Source organism: Neovison vison, chromosome 2 (assembly GCF_020171115.1).
Source record: "Neovison vison isolate M4711 chromosome 2, ASM_NN_V1, whole genome shotgun sequence".
NCBI lineage: Eukaryota > Metazoa > Chordata > Mammalia > Carnivora > Mustelidae > Neogale > Neogale vison.
Genome location: NC_058092.1, coordinates 65,931,838 through 65,948,326, shown reverse-complemented (window position 1 = coordinate 65,948,326; position 16,489 = coordinate 65,931,838).

The window sequence follows — 16,489 nt, the reverse complement described above, 5'->3', positions numbered from 1 at the left end:
TTAAGTCCAGGAGGCACAGAGAAACCCTTCAAAATCAATAAAAACAGGGCAACACTTCAGCATATAATAGTAAAGCTTGCAAATCTCAGAGACAAAGAGAAAATCCCGAAAGCAGATCAGGACAAGAGGTCCATACCTGTAAGGGTAGAAACATTAGACTGGGAGAAGACCTATCCACAAAGACCCGGGAGACCAGAAAGGACTGACATGATATATTCAGGGTACTAAATGAGAAAAATATGCATCCAATAATACTTTATCCAGCAAAGATGTCATTCAAAATAGGAGAGATAGGCTTTCAGGAGAAACAGAAACTAAAAGAATTTAGGATCACTAAACCAGCTTTGCAAGAAATAATAAAGGGGATCCTTTAAGCAAAGAGAGAGCTCAAAAGTAACATACACCAGAAAGGAACAAAGATAATATACAGAAATAGTCACTTTACAAGTAAAATAATGACACTAAATTCATATCTTTCAGTAGTTACTCTGACTATAAATGGGCTTATCTTTTTTCATATGTCTATTGACCATTTTTATGTCTTCCTGGAGAAATGTCTGTTCAGCGTTCTGTCCATTTCTTGATGGATTATTTATTCTTTGGGTGTTGAGTTTGATGAGTTCTTTACAGATCTTGGATACTAGCTCTTTATCAGATATGTTATTTGCAAACATCTATATTAATTAATATTAAGAAAATAAAAGGACCATATGATCCTCTCTTTTGATGCAGAAAAAGCATTTGACAAAGTACAGCATCTTTCTTGATTAGAACTCTTCACCATGTAGGGATAGAGGCAACACACCTCAATATCATAAAAAAAGCCATATATGAAAACCCCACAGTGAATATCATTTTCAATGGGGAAAAACAGCTTTTCCCCAAAGGTCAGGAACATGACAGGGATGTCCACTATCACCACTGCTATTTAATACAGTACTAGAAGCCCTAACCTCAGCAATCAGAAAACAAAAAGAATTAGAAGGCACCCGAACTGGCAAAGAAGAAGTCAAATTCTCACTGTTTGCACATGACATGATACTCTATGGGGAAACCCAAAGGACTCCACCCCAAAATTGCTGGAACTCATACAGGAATTTAGCAACACATCAGATATAAAATCAATGCACAGAAATCAGCTGTGTTCCTATACACTAGCAATGAGATAAAAGAAAGAGAAATTAAGGAGTCAATCCCAATTTACAATTGCATCGAAAACCATAACATATCTAGGAATAAACCTAACCAAAGATGCAAAGGATCAGTACTCAGAAAACTATAGAATACTCATGAAAGAAATTTTTATTTATGGTTTTTTTTGGTTTTCTTTCCAATTTATTTATTTTCAGAAAAACAGTATTCATTATTTTTTCACCACACCCAGTGCTCCATGCAAGCCATGCCCTCTATAATACCACCACCTGGTACCCCAACCTCCCACCCCTCTGCCATTTCAAACCCCTCAGATTGTTTTTCAGAGTCCATAGTCTCTCATGGTTCACCACCCCTTCCAATTTACCCAAAAGCACATACCCTCCCCAATGTCCATAACCCTACCCCCCTTCTCCCAACCCCCCTCCCCCCAGCAACCCACAGTTTGTTTCATGAGATTAAGAGTCACTTATGGTTTGTCTCCCTCCCTATCCCATCTTGTTTCATGGATTCTTCTCCTACCCACTTAAGCCCCCATGTTGCATCACTACTTCCTCATATAAGGGAGATCATATGATAGTTGTCTTTCTCCGCTTGACTTATTTCGCTAAGCATGATACGCTCTAGTTCCATCCATGTTGTTGCAAATGGCAAGATTTCGTTTCTTTTGATGGCTGCATAGTATTCCATTGTGTATATATACCACATCTTCTTGATCCATTCATCTGTTGATGGACATCCAGGTTCTTTCCATAGTTTGGCTATTGTGGATATTGCTGCTATAAACATTCGGGTGCACGTGCCCCTTTGGATCACTACGTTTGTATCTTTAGGGTAAATACCCAGTAGTGCAATTGCTGGGTCATAGGGCAGTTCTATTTTCAACATTTAGAGGAACCTCCATGCTGTTTTCCAGAGTGGTTGCACCAGCTTGCATTCCCACCAACAGTGTAGGAGGGTTCCCCTTTCTCCGCATCCTCGCCAGCATCTGCCATTTCCTGACTTGTTGATTTTAGCCATTCTGACTGGTGTGTTTGATATCTCATTGTGGTTTTGATTTGTATTTCCCTGATGCCGAGTGATGCTGAGCACTTTTTCATGTGTCTGTTGGCCATCTGGATGTCTTCTTTGCAGAAACGTCTGTTCATGTCCTCTGCCCATTTCTTGATTGGATTATTTGTTCTTTGGGTGTTGAGTTTGTTAAGTTCTTTATAGATTTTGGACACTAGTCCTTTATCTGATATGTCGTTTGCAAATATCTTCTCCCATTCTGTCAGTTGTCTTTTGATTTTGTTAACTGTTTCCTTTGCTGTGCAAAAGCTTTTGATCTTGATGAAATCCCAACAGTTCATTTTTGCCTTTGCTTCCCTTGCCTTTGGCGATGTTCCTAGGAAGATGTTGCTGCGGCTGAGGTCGAAGAGGTTGCTGCCTGTGTTCTCCTCAAGGATTTTGATGGATTCCTTTCTCACATTGAGGTCCTTAATCCATTTTGAGTTTATTTTTGTGTGTGGTGTAAGGAAATGGTCCAATTTCATTTTTCTGCATGTGGCTGTCCAATTTTCCCAACACCATTTATTAATTGAGGAAGACACAGAGAAATGGAAAACATTCTATACTCATGGATTAAAAGAATAAACATGTTAAAATGTCTATGTTACCTAGAGCAATCTATGCATTCAATTCAATCCTAGTGGTATCACAATTCTGGACTTAAGTTCTATTACAAAGCTGTAATCATCAAAACAGTATTGTACTTGCACAAAAACAGACACATAGATCAATGGAACAGAATAGAATATTCAGAAATAGAGTACTCAAAACCCTAGAGGAGAACACAGGCAGCAACTTTTGTGACATCAGCCACAGCAACTTCTTCCTAGACACCTCTCTGAAGGCAAGGAAAACAAAGGCAAAAATGAGCTATTAGGACTTCATCAAGATAAAAACTTTTGCACATCAAAGAAAACAGGCAACAAAACCAAAAGACAAGCAACCAAATGGGAGAAGATAGCAGCAAATGTCTTATCAGATAAAGGGCTAGTATCCAAAATCTATAAAGAACTTATCAACCTCAATACTCAAAGAACAAATAATCCAATCAAGAAATGGGCAGAAGCCATGAACAGACATTTACCCCAAAGAAGACATCCAAATGGCTAATAGACACATGAAAAAGTGCTCAGCATCTCTCAGCATCAGGGAAATACAAATCAAAACCACAATGAGATATAACCTAACACCAGTCAGAATGGCAAAAATTAACAAGTCAGGAAATGACAGATGTTGGTGAGGATGCAGAGAAAGGGGCACCACCTGCACTGTTGGTGGGAATGCAAGCTGGTGCAGACAAGCCACTCTGGAGAACAGTGTGGAAGTTCCTCAGAGAGTTGAAAAAAGAGCTACCCTATCACCCAGCAATTACACAACTGGGTATTTACCCAAAGGATACAAAAATACTGATTCAAAGGGGCACATGCCCTTTTGTTTATAGCACCCCAGTGTTTATAGCAGCATTGTCCATAACCGCCAAATTATGGAAAAAGCCTAGATGTCCACTGACTGACGAATGGATAAGGAAAATGTGGCACACATACATACACACACATACACACACACACACACACACACACAGAAACATGCACACACAAATGGAATATTATTCATCCATTAAGAAGAATGAACTCTTGCCATGTGCAACAATATGGATGGACCTTGAGTATATTATGCTAAGTGAAATAGGTCAGTCAGAGAAAGACAAATACTATATGATTTCACTTACATGTGGAATTTAAGAAACAAAACAAATGAACAAAGAAAAGAAGAGGAAACCAAACAATAGACACTTAACAATACAGAAGAAACAGATAGTTACCAAAGGAGAGGTGGGTGAGGGGATAGATGAAATAAATGAAGAGAATTAAGAGTACATTACCATGATGAGTACTGAGTAATATACAGAATTGCTGAATTACTGTACTGTACACCTGAAACTAATATAACATTGTATGGTAACTATATTGGAATTAAAATAAAATTAGTTAAAATTTTTAATTTAGGGGCACCAGGGTGTCTCAGTTATACATCTGACTTTTTTTATTAATTTATTTTTTATTTATTTTCAGCATAACAGTATTCATTATTTCTGCACCACACCCAGTGCTCCATGCAATCCGTGCCCTCTGTAATACCCACCACCTGGTACCCCAACCTCCCACCACCACCCCGCCACTTCAAACCCCTCAGATTGTTTTTCAGAGGCATCTGACTCTTGATTTTGGTGCAGGTCAGGATCTCAGAGTCCTGGAATTGAGCCCTATGTTGGACTCCATGCTCAACAGAGAATCTGCTTGAGGATACTCTCTCTCTCTCTCTCTCTCCCTCCTTCCCTCCCTCTTCCACATCCACCCTCAATCTCTCAAATAAATAAATGTTTTAAATAAATAAATAAATTTTAAATCTCAAAAAACTTTTAAGCAATTAAAAATAGAAATATCATATAGTCCAATAATTCCACAGTTGGGTATCCATCCAAGAAAAACTAAAACATTAACTCAAAAAGATACATGCACCCATATGTTTGTTGAAGTTATTATTTACAATAGCTAAGACATAGAAGCAATCTAGGTGTCCATTCATAGACAAATGGATAAGGAAAATGTGGAATTTATAAATACACACACACACACAACACATATATAATGGAATATTACACAGCAATAAAAAAGATGAGATCATGCCATTTGAGACAACATAGACAGAACTAGAGAGCATTATGCTAAGTGTAAAACAATACAGTCAGTAATATTGTAATAGCAATGTAATGGGATAGATGGTAACTACACTTGTAGTGAACACATCATAATTATAAACTTGTCAAATCACTAAGTTGTACATCTGAAATTAATGTAATGTTGTATGTCAAATATACTCAATTTTTTTTAAATAAAAACACACAATTAGGGTGCCTGGGTGGTTCAGTGGGTTGGGTCTCTGCCTTCGGCTCAGGTCATGATCTCAGGGTCCTGAGATCGAGTCCCGCATTGGGCTCTCTACTCAGCGGGGAACCTGCTTCCCCCCCCCTCTGTCTGCCTCTCTGCCTACTTGTGATCTCTGTCTGTCAAATAAATTTTTTTAAATCTTTTAAAAAAATAAAAATAAAAAACACACAATTTTTAGATTTCATACTATGCCATTGTATGGAATAAGTTATAATTTTAAAACTTCAAAAAAAGAAAAAGGAAAGAATTGCAGTGGATTGAAACTCATTAAATGAGTCCACTATAATATTTTTAGAAATTCAAAAGATGATAAAGAACAAATTATTACCTTAAACAATGGTTTAAAAGGGGATCCAGCCTTGATAAGCAATCAAAAGATTTATTCTCCTTTTCTTACATAAACTGAAACAATGGGCAAATAGTTGAAAAGAAATACTGGTTTATAAAAGTATTTCATTTATGATGAAAAGAAACTATAAAATTAGAATATCTCTAGTGAATTAATAAATTAAGGCTGTAAGCATCAACAGCTCCTAACATCAAAAAAAATCAAACCTTAATGAAAATCAAGTTGATGAAATTCAGATATACCTCCCAGTGAAAGAAAACAGCAAAACAAACAATCCAATCAAAAAATGGGCAGGAGTGGTGCCTGGGTGGCTCAATGGGTTAAAGCCTCTACCTTCGGCTCAGGTCATGATCCCATGGTCCTGGGATGAGCCACACATCGGGCTCCCTGCTCAGCAGGGAACCTGCTTCCCTTCCTCTCTCTCTGCCTGACTTTCTGCCTATTTGTGATCTCTGTCTTTCAAATAAATAAATAAAATCTTTAAAAAAAAATGGGCAGGAGATCTGAATAGAGACTTCAAAAAAGACATACAGATGGCCAGCAGGTACATGAAAAATGTACATCACTGATGATCAGAGAAATGCAAACCTAACCCATGACGTTATATCACCTCACATTTGTCAGAAGAGGCTATTATTAAAAAAGACAAAAAATATGTGTTGGCAACAATGTGGACAAAAAGGGAACCTCAAGCATTATCAGTGGAAATGTAAATTGGTACAGCCACTATAGAAAACAGTACGGAGGTTCTCGAAATATTAAAAATAGAATCACCATATGATCCAACAATTCCACTGCTGGGTATTTATCTAAAGGGGGGGAAAACATACTAACTTGAAAAGATAACTGCACCCGCATGTTTACTGTAATATTATTTGCAATAGCCAAGATAAGGAAACCTAAGTGTCCATCAGTGGATGTGAAGGATAAAGAAATTAGGGTATATATGTAAAGGGAATGTTATTCATCCATTAAAAAAGGATGAAATCTTGCCATTTGTTGACAATATGGATGGGCTTCAAGGGCATTATGCTAAATGTAAGAAGTCAGACTGAGAAAGAAAAACACCATAGGATCTCACTTATATGTGGAATCTAAAAAAAAAGAAAAAAAAAGGTATTATAGAGGGCACAGCTTGCATGGAGCACTGGGTGTGGTGAAAAAATAATGAATACTGTTTTTCTGAAAATAAATAAATTGGAAAAAATAAAAAAATTTAAAAATTAAAAAAAATTCATAAAAAAAAAAAAGTTAAAAACAAAACAGAAAACCCAGTTCATAGATACAGAGAATGGATTGGTGGCTGCCTAAGGCAAAGTCCGTGGGTGACAGAAATGGGAGAAGAAAGTCAAAGGTACAAATTTCCAGTTACAAAATAACAAAGCCATGGGGATATAAATGGATAGCATGGCAACTATAGTTAATAATACTCTATTACATATATGAAAGTTACTAGGAGAGGAAATCACCACAAAAAAATTCTGTAATCACGTGTGGTGACAGATGTTAACTAGACTTTTTGTGGTTAGCATTTTGTAGTATATGCAAATACTGAATCATGCTGTGCATCTGAAACTAATACAAAGTTGTACGTCAATTATACCTTGAGAAAAAGAGAGGGGAAAGAAAACATCAGCATCCATAGTCTTGTCAAAGGGTTAGAACCTCAGTCTGATCATTTCTCTGGATCCAACTGCCAATTTTCAGGAAATACAGGGAACAAAGGAACAAGTTGAATGCACCATGAGTATTCAATCAGTCAACTCCTGATGGTGGAAAACTTGAGAGGTCAAGCAAAACAGACCAAGTTCTGCAAAGAGAAAGATAGGGATAAAAGCAGAATTTGTAGGTTAAAAGAGACTCAAGACACCACACCAATTTTTCTTTTATTTGACAATACTACTGTACTGGATGCACCTTGGATGTGAAAACCATCAAGAACTGCAAGGAAATGATTACTGTAAAAGTCAGTGGTGACTGAAGAAGGAAGGGAAAAGCAATTGGGATGTAGCATGGAGAGGCTCCTGAGGAGGCTGACAAAGTTTAATTTCTTGACCTAAGTGGTGGTTGAAATGAGCTCCACTCATTAATCTGTGTATTTATTTCATGTGATTCTCTGCATCCATATTCTATAGCCATTTCTCACAGTAGACACTGAGCCCAAGTACCACAGTATGTGATACAGGATTCATCTCGAATTTATACAGCCCACGTTCTATTCGATCCTCATTTTCTGAGGACAAGTGCTAAGTGAAGTTATTCATCAAATCAGGCAATCAGGAAATATTTATTGAGACCTAATACATTCCAGGCACTGTTCAAAACTTCTAAGTTGACATTGAAATGAAGAGTCTTGACATTATTAAATAATGAGTGCTTGCCTTATCAATCTTGTAACTATTTACTATGCCAGGCATTGTGCTGAGCATACAAAGGAGAGACAAGACAGACATGTTCCCCAACTTTAAGAAGAACATGTAATCTTTACTCATGAACCAAGTGATCTATTGTGACAGGTTCTCTCTACACATGCTTTCATTTCCATCTCCTAGAATCCACATTTTATAATTGAATAAATTAATTTAAAGTTTAAGACAGTTTAAGTAATATATCCATTTAGGAAGAGATGGAGTCAGGATTCAAACTAGGTCAGTCTAAATCTATAATCAACATTCTGAAGTGTTTGCCAAAGCTTCTCAAACTGAGATTCTAATTTTCACAAAAGTAACTGATGATTTGCCAGGGGTATAAAAAAAATCACAGGATAAATATGGAGCATTTTCCTAGAATGATGATTATACTAAAATTATAAAGATTTTAAAATATGCTTGATACTAACATGGACATACTATAGAGTATTACACAAAATCCAAATACATTTTTTTTAATTTTTTATTTCTTTTCAGCGTAACAGTATTCGTTTTTTTTTGCACCACACCCAGTGCTCCATGCAATCCGTGCCCTCCCTAATACCCACCACCTGGTTCCCCCAACCTCCCACCCCCCACCCCTTCAAAACCCTCAGATTGTTTTTCAGAGTCCATGGTCTCTCATGGTTCACCTCCCCTTCCAATTTCCCTCAACTCCCTTCTCTTCTCCATCACCCCTTGTCCTCCATGTTATTTATTATGCTCCACAAATAAGTGAAACCATATGATAATTGACTCTCTCCACTTGACTTATCTCACTCAGCATAATCTCTTCCAGTCCCGTCCATGTTGCTAAAAAGTTGGGTAATCATCCTTTCTGATGGAGGCATAATACTCCATAGAATACACTATGGACCACATCTTCCTTATCCATTCATCCGTTGAAGGGCATCTTGGTTCTTTCCACAGTTTGGCGACCATGGCCATTGCTGCTATGAACATTGGGGTACAGATGGCCCTTCTTTTCACTACATCTGTATCTTTGGGGTAAATACCCAGTAGTGCAATTGCAGGGTCATAGGGAAGCTCTATTTTTAATTTCTTAAGGAATCTCCACACTGTTCTCCAAAGAGGCTGCACCAACTTGCATTCCCACCAACAGTGTAAGAGGGTTCCTCTTTCTCCACATCCTCTCCAACACATGTTGTTTCCTGTCTTGCTAATTTTGGCCATTCTAACCTATAACATAAGATTACAACAAAATCATCTCACTCTAGAAGGTGAGGGACCAAGTCTTTCTTACTTAGGGCAAGTCATTTGTTCTTCTTTCTATAATCTCCTGCCCTAGGTTTTTTACCTGGATAAGTCTGCTTCTCTTTAGGACTCAGTCCAATCATCACTTCTTATAGGAATATTTCTTCCTCACCTGCCCCAACTGCGCTAACTCCAGACTGGACTGGCTGTCCCTCCCACCCTTTCCAATAGTGTATTGTGTATAGGGAGTACTGTGCACTTTCTACATCTTCTTGAAATTGTCTGTTAAGGGTCTACCTACCCATCTTGACCCTGAGCTCCAAAAGGGCAAAAAGGGCAAAGTCTCTCTTTTTCAGAGACTTAACAGTGCTGGTCGTGGAGTGGGTTTTCGATACATGTACACTGACTTATTTTACTCAACTTAACTATCAATAATTACTAGTCATTGCTAATTTATTCTAATGAGGTTTTTTGATGATTCAGTCATCCAGATTTATTTTATTGGTTAGAGTTATAAGAAAATATCTAAACTAGCAAATTTTGTCACTGTTCTAATTAATCAAGTACCTAAATAGATATGATATTAAAAGAATGTACTCAAAGTAAGGCAGATCCTTAAATGGGATCTGGCAGCTTGAAAGTGGTGGAGCTACGCTGACCAGAATAAACTATGAGTCTGTTAATAGTGAGTTGAGATTCCATTCTTCACTCTTCAGAGCCAAGTTGTGAGATCCTGGGTAAATCCAATGTACATATGACCCAAAGGGTTTCAGAAGTAGTAATACAAAATGAAAGCATGAAATGATACAAAAGCATTGTAAATGGCAAACTCCTTTTGGAGGAAAGCAGCTAAAGACATTTACCTGGTCCTGGCTACAGACTTCTCCAGGTACACAGCCACATTTTTCAGGCTTGTGCCAAAAAGCAGTGATGGGTGGAGTAGGAGAATGACTCACCACTACCAGAACAGCCAACCAACGAAAATTCTGTGCCAGGAGTGAACAAATCATCTACTGGGAAGTGATGCAGAAATTCAAGAGCCAGAAGAGTTTAATTGAGCTAGGACTCAAACTAGAACATCCAAGCAGACAGAAAGCCAGAGGAAAAAAGTGTAGGTCAAAACTGGGCAGGCAGAGATGAGATCAAGATATATAAGAAGTTAAGACCAGTATAGAAACCGAACTTAACACAGCCCAGCAGAACCATGCCGAATAACAGGCAAGGATGCCTAAACCTTTAAAATCTAAAAAGTGGAGTTACATAATGCAGCTTTTACTTGAACTCTAAAAGTAGCCTTAAATTTTTTAACAAGTATGGCTAATGGAAAAGAATCCTTCTTTTTTTTTTTCTTTTTTGAGAGGCCAAAAAACAAAACAAAACAAAACAAAAAGCCAAAACTAATGTAATGATAGATGAAAACAAAACCTTGAAGATCAAATTATGTCATATCATGAAGAATTACCATCTGTACCACATTTTTCTATGAACCAAGGGAGGGAAAAAAAATCCACTGTTTAGTATTAAACAAGCAACTTAGAAGACAATAAAACTCAAAGTAGTCCCTTCTTTTTGAGAAAATAACTTTGTAGGTTGGTTGGTTTGTTTTAATTTCCCAGCACTGTGTCTTACACATAGTGGAGACACTCAATGCACAGTTGACAAATACAGGAAGAACTACTTTCTGTATCTAGCCTATATAGCATTCCTTTGTCCTAATTCCTCAGTGAAATAATTCCTTTCTAGCCTGAAATTCATTTAAAACTACGCAGTGACTTTTTCAATCTGAAAGTTCCATATAAAAACAACGAGGGCAGAAAGACTGCACCCTATGAAATTTGTTTCTAAAATAACTCAATAGAAAAAGAAATATTTCATGGGGGTATTCTTTATGCTTCAATCTTCAGTGATGTTTCCTTCAGTTTCAGAACATACATCTGCAATGTTTGCACCTTGGACACATTGCTGCTTCAGAACCTCTTACTGTATCATTCTGTACTCCAAAGTCAACATGAGCTGGATTACTTGTACAAATAACAGTTACAACAGGACTACAGTAATTAGAAAGCTTCTGGTTTGTAATTTATAGTTCATTTCAGTTCTTTCATAGTCAGTGAGCACATAAAATGAAAATGATTTCACATTTGACTGGTTGGTTGGTTGGTTTTTAATTAATTAGAATAACACAGGAGAGTAATATATGGATAAACTAAGAGGTATATAAGTTCATCAACACATTTTACAATCAATATAGCTCTGGCAGGAAAACCACTCTGCAGTGAAAACTAATTATTGTTTAGAATATTTCTTTCAAAAAATGAAGGACAATCAGAACTTATCTTTCAATCAGCTTTTATACAGATCTTCCTGAAAATTTCTTCTTTAAAAAATCACACAAAACAAACTCACTCAACATAATGAGAAAAAAAAATGTTGGAGATTTAGACCTCAGAAGAGGTAAAAAGCAAGTTATTTTCATGGCAAGCCTTTGCTTATGTGTTTAAGAAGCAATAATTTCTAAGAATATTTGTGGAGAAACCTTACTCTAATGCATCAATCAGCAATCAGCATTCTGGGAACTTTTACTTCCAGTCAAGGTGGAGTAACAGGGACTGCTTTACCCTTCTACCTTAAATAATAAGAAGACCAAACAAAAATATGGAAAAAAAATAGTTCTCAGACATTGGACAAGAAGCAACATGAGATTTGATCCCTGGGAAAATAAAAACCATTGAGATGACTCCTGCTTATCACCTAGAAGAATTTCTAATCTGCAACACAGAGCATGGGTGACCCAAACAGAGATCAGTGGTATCACTCAGTTAATAACACAGAGATTATATAACAGGGACGCCAAGAAAGCTAGAAGACGTAGAAAAGAATACTAAAGAATAGAGAACAATACAGAGAGTGCAGAGGGGTCCCCCACTCCAGTCTTGAAAGATATAATATGACTATCCTGGCATTCATGAGAAGAAACTGCCAAGGCCAAGCAAAGAACTAATAAACAGAATCAAACAATTCCCTGAAGTTACACAAGGCTGGGAATATTTTATATTCCCTCCATTCTGGTTGGAGGCTGTCTAATCCAATTTGGAGGTTGAAAGATGTCCTAATATTCAAGGTATTGGGTAGTCCTCAGAAAGGTTAGCACCCTAGTAGTGAGACTAAATTAGCCCTAGACAAAATACTACTCAAGATCTGCCCTAACAAAGATTAAAAGCAAGTCTCCAAAGGTCAAACTGATTTAAGCAACTTAACTACATACCAGAACATTCGGAAATACCTCTGAAAGGAATATGACCAAATCTAAATAATTCCAGATAATCTAAAATTCCAGAAGTCTGGTACCCAATCAAAAAATGCCAGTTGTGGGGCACCTCGTGGCTCAATGGGTTAAAGCCTCTGCCTTTGGCTCAGGTCATGATCCCAGGGTCCTGAGATGGAGACTCTGCCAAGCAGAGAGCCTGCTTCCCCCTCTTTCTCTGCCTGCCTCTCTGCCTACTTGTGACCTCTGTTTGTCAAATAAATACACAAAATCTTTTTTAAAATGCCAGTTTTATGTGACCCACAACCAGAAGAAAAATCAAACAGGAACAGATCCAGAAATTGTAGAGTTGGAATTAGCAGAAAAGGGCATTAAAACAATTATAACTACAATTTTTATGTTTGAGAGGGAGAAGAAAACACAAACATGAGGAGGATAAAAATGGGAGATTTTTTTCAAAACCCAATGAGACTTCTAGAGATGAAAAATACATCAAAGGAAAAACATATCAACATGTTCAAGGAAATTCATCATGGGGAAAAATACATAAAAATGTGATCACCACACATTAGCCATTTATGAAGGCTGTTATGTAGGTAGCTGCTATCAAGGCTCTCTAATCAGACAACATAATGGTCTTCTGTATAATAGGATTGTTTCCCAAATTTTCTTCATATTCATATTTCCTTCATATTCTCAGATTTCAGGAAGCTTCTTTCATCTTAGGACACATAATGATGTTTGCCAACTGACAACCTCACCCTCCATATTCTTGCAGGGTTTAGGAGCCATTCTAGAGGATCAGGAGAAGAAAAATAGATATTTGCCCATGTACAATGAGGTCAGAAATGACCTTGTGTCTACCAGGATTCTTTCCAGCCCTTATCTCACTTGGCTTTCTGTGGAATATGCTACTGATGGTTATTTGTTCCTTGAAACTCTCTCCATCCAAGGTTTTTCACCCACATTTCTCTTGCTATGTCCTCTTTTTTTTCTAACCTCTCCCTGTCAGTCTCCCTCACTGATGCCCAGGGAAATGATTAAAATTAAGAAAGTTTAAACTTCAAGGATCCTAGCAATGTGATCCCAGAGTCAGAAATTTATATAAAGTGTACAAAAATGTGTGAAAGTAGGATATATATTTCTAATCATCAGTTGAGTAAAATTTTAATGGATGATTCATTTCTCAGCAACACCTAATCTAGAGGGAAGTTCTCCCCCATTGAAACTCTTTAACTAATAAAGAAGATGCAATGGATAAATAGATTGATAAATAGATATAGATACAAAGATATAGATATATGTGGGTATATGTGTGTATGTGTGTGTAATGGAATATTATTCAGCCATAAAAAAGAATGACCAGACACAGAGCCAAATATGTGTGTGTGTGTGTGTATATTTATGTATATGTATAGTCACTGCCAGCATGATATGAGGTTTATGATCTGTTTTGTTGCCTCTTCTCTGAAAGGAATCAGACCCTTGGAAAGGTAATTTGTTTCTATCGCACTCTGCATATTATTAAAAAAAGCTATAAAACATGTACCATAGTTTTTAATAGTTAAATATATGTATGTATATATATACGTATGAATTTATTTTGTATAGAATATATATATATATATATATATATATATATATATAAAATCTCCAATAAGCTTAGAACTGGTTCATTGTCATATATACTTAATCTTAGAGATAAAGTATTGTTGGTAATTAATGGTAGAATATGGCTGACATGTTAGCTAGGTATTTTCTAATTCCCAAAAAGTAAACTAACTGGTTTGACCTCACTGAAAAAATGATTTAAAAGAGATTTTGAGCGATATGTCCTTAATAATTCTAGACTCTACAAATTATTCAGTAACTCTAGGATATAGTCACATATTACTCAAAAATATTGATTTTGGGGGTGCTCTGGGAGGAAAGTAGAATGCTTAAAAGAGGTAATAGCATGCTGTGGCCCAGTGGGAACCTTTGGGGAATTAAAAGAACTACCTTAGCTCAGTTTCATTTTTAACTGATCAGGTTGCTGTAGTAACCAAAATTTTAGTGACTTAACAACAAAAGTTTATTTCTTATTCGAAGTCCATCACCAGTCCAGGATGCTCTCCAGGGCAGCTGTCCTCCATGTGTTGGCTGGGCATTCCTGACTGCTTCAGTGTAATGGCATCTCCACATCAACATGTGCCTCGGTGACTGCCAAGGCGAAGGAAAGAGAGCACAGAGAAGCACACCCAGCTCTTGAGTGCTTCCACCCAGATGTTCTCTCTCTTCCAGTTTCATTGGCAACATCAGGTCACATGACCATACCTGGCTTCATAGGGACAGAAAACCGTGCTTTGGCCAGCGGGAAAGGTAAGAATCAGATGCCAGATGCCAGTCTACATGTAGAGCTGCAAACTTAACACTGACACCATGATTCCACAAAGTGTCTTCAATGTAGGAAGTGTAACTGAAACTAATTTTGTGTCGTTAAAGCAAGGAAGATGATATATCCATTTTTTTTTTCACTGTAACTCTCAGCAGTATGTTGTGTTAGGTAACTGTCCATGAGAAGAAGGTAGTATTTTAGTCATTTTTAATGTTTTTGTTAGATGAGCTCCAGATTACAGAAGCCACCACCTTTATTCGTTCTGAAATACAACACATAAATTCACAAGACATGTGCCTAAAGTCACAACCTAGTAGTCACACCTGAGTGTCAATTCTCCCTCTGCTTTTCAGGTCTAATCTCACCAGCACCAGAGAGAGATTGGATTACCTTTGGAGGGCTGCTATTCCAATAAACCAGGGGCAGCATGCCCATCTTGTAAGATTGACATGATAAGCAAACTAAATAATAAAGATTTAAATGTTGTTAAATCTCTAAAGCAAAATGAAAAGTAATACATTATTTAAAATTTGCATAATTTGGGATGTCTGGGTGGCTCAGTTGGTTAAGCATCTGCCTTCAACTCATGTGGACCAAGTCCCACATGGGGCTCCTCACTCAGCAGGAAGCCTGCTTCTCCCTCAGCCTATGCTTTCCCCCACCCTGTCTGTGTTCACCCTCTCTCTCTCTCTCTCTCTCTAACATATAAACAAAATCTTTTAAAAAAATTAATTAAATTAAATATGCATAATTTGAGGGGTGCCTGGGTGGGCTCAGTTGGCCTCTGACTCTTGATTTTGGCTCAGAACATGATCTCAGCGTCATGAGATTGAGTACCACATCAGGCTCTGTGCTCAGCATGGAGTCTCCTTGAGATTCTTTCTCCCTCTCCTTCTACCCCTCCCTCATGCACACATGCTCTCTCTCTCTCTTTTTCTAAAATAAATAAATAAAATCTTTATTTTAAAAATATGCATGATTTGAAAGGTTAGACTTGCTAACATCAAAAAAAACAAAAATCCCTAAATTTAAATTCCAAGTAACATATTAGTCACAACAATTGATTTAGCTCTTATCACAATGTCCAGAGATCTGAAAAAGAGTTTGGTTAGGGTTTTTGATAATGTTTAATTATTGTTTATTTTCCAATTTTATTATCAACTGGGCATATCCACTCAAGTTCTTAAACAACCCTAATGAGTATCATTTATGCAATCCCTTCTATGAGATCACTCTCAGTTATGGCTCCCGGGGAAAAAGCATGAGGTGGTCCAAAGTGAGAAATTACTCAAATTAAACCCATCTGCTGATACTAACATAATAGAGCTAACTTGGATGTAAAAGGGAAAAAAACAATCAGGGTTTCACGTCATATATCTTGTTCTAGAAATAGGAAGGACATGTGTTCATGTTAACTGAACTATCTGGCTTTGTATCTAACATCCAACACTATGTGGATTGTCTAGTTATATAAAATCCCATTTTAAAACCAAAAACTGTCTAATGTTATTATTTTTATTAATAGATTCAAAGAAGAAGAGGAGGAGAAGGAAGGGGAGGAGATGGAGAAGGTGAAGAAGGAAAAAGGGAAGCAGAGGAAGAAGTAAACCTAATTTGTGATATAGGGAGTGATTGCTCTAATAAACTCCTATCTGAAGTGTACATAGTTTAATCTTATCATTAGGTAGACATAAAAATTTATTCCCCAGGTAATAAATTTATTCA